Source organism: Theobroma umbraticum, unplaced genomic scaffold (genome assembly GCF_002168275.2).
Source record: "Theobroma umbraticum cultivar Fairchild unplaced genomic scaffold, ASM216827v3 scaffold_115.0, whole genome shotgun sequence".
Taxonomy (NCBI): domain Eukaryota; kingdom Viridiplantae; phylum Streptophyta; class Magnoliopsida; order Malvales; family Malvaceae; genus Theobroma; species Theobroma umbraticum.
The window spans coordinates 1,081,049-1,082,389 of NW_018397284.1; the positions used below are offsets into that span (position 1 = coordinate 1,081,049).

General features: G+C 38.0%; 1 non-coding gene across 1 annotated transcript; it reads left to right on the forward strand.

The window, feature by feature from the left end:
• The first annotated feature begins 716 nt into the window (after positions 1–716).
• Positions 717–822, forward strand: LOC149526265 (small nucleolar RNA R71). The gene has a single exon (XR_016352200.1). It is a non-coding gene; the product is annotated as a small nucleolar RNA R71 (small nucleolar RNA).
• Positions 823–1,341: the final 519 nt, after the last annotated feature.

A 1,341-nucleotide genomic window follows, 5' to 3' on the forward strand; every position in this document is an offset into this window, starting at 1 on the left:
TTCTCTTCTTGGATTTGGTTCTATGTCGCTAGGTAATGTTCCTTGAGGCTTAGCATTGACAGCATTGGCTAACTGCCCCACTTGAGTCTCAAGATTTTTCAATGAGGCTGCATGACTACGAATAAGAGCATGTCTTCTCAATGTACTGCATGAGTAACTCTTTAATGGAGGGTTTATTTTCTTGTATTGGGGATCTAGGTTGCTATGAAAAACCCAAAGGAAAATGTAGGTGCAAAACTAATGAAGATCCTTACTGACTACCCCAAAAGAAATTCGAGTGGTTTCTCCACCTTAGGTTATAAGTATTTGCATATGGATTATACTGCTGTGGAAAGTTCTATTGCTTGTTACCAACAAATTGCACTAACTCTGTACTCATTGGACAATGATCAGTAGCATGCTCGTCTATACAATAATCAGCAAAAATAAAGGGACTTTGTACTAAATGGACTCTACAAGCATTAATTTTCTTAATGAGAGCAGCTAATTGAGTAATCAGAGCATTAATAGTATCCAGTTTGTGGACGCTAGCTACCCTTTTTGGCAAGGCTCTCTTAGAATGCCACTAATAGTTGTTGGAGGCAATCTCTTCTAAGAGGTCAAATGCATCATTAATTAACTTTGCCATGGGAGCACCTTTAGGTACTACATCGATGGTAGTCCGAATTGAGTTTAACAACCTATTATAGAAGGTCTACACTTGCAACCACTTGGCGAGACCATGGTGTGGACATTTCTAGAGCAAGTCTTTATACTTTTCCATGCTTTGTTTAAAGATTCAAAAACATATTGCGTGAAGAAAGTGATATTGCTCCTCATTTTTGTGGTCTTTGCAGGAATAAAAAACTTGGCTAGAAACTTTTTTGAAAGGTCGTCCCAAGTAGTGATAGAGTTGGTGGGAAAAGAGTTCAACCAATTTTTTTCCTTGTCCCATAATGAGAAAGGAAACAACCTTACTAGTATAGCATCGTCAGTGATCCCATTATGATTGACTGTGTTGCAAATCTCTGAAAAATTAGCAATATGGGCATTAGGATTGTCGTTGGGCAGGTTTACAAATTGAACTGATGTTTGCATCATTTGGATAATAGCAGACTTTATCTCAAAGTTGTTAGCTTGAATTGCTAGCCTTCAAATACTTGAATGAAGACCTTGTACCAACGAGACTACATAATCTCTCAAGAATCTATTATCCGTTATTTCATGCTCCTACAGGTGTTGTTCCCTCTGATTTCTAGCCATGTTTTCAACTTGCTCACCGTCTTGGGGATTTTGTCTAAGTAATCTTTGAAAAGTTTCCCCAATTTTCGAATCACACAAAACCCATTCTCGCTGCAATAA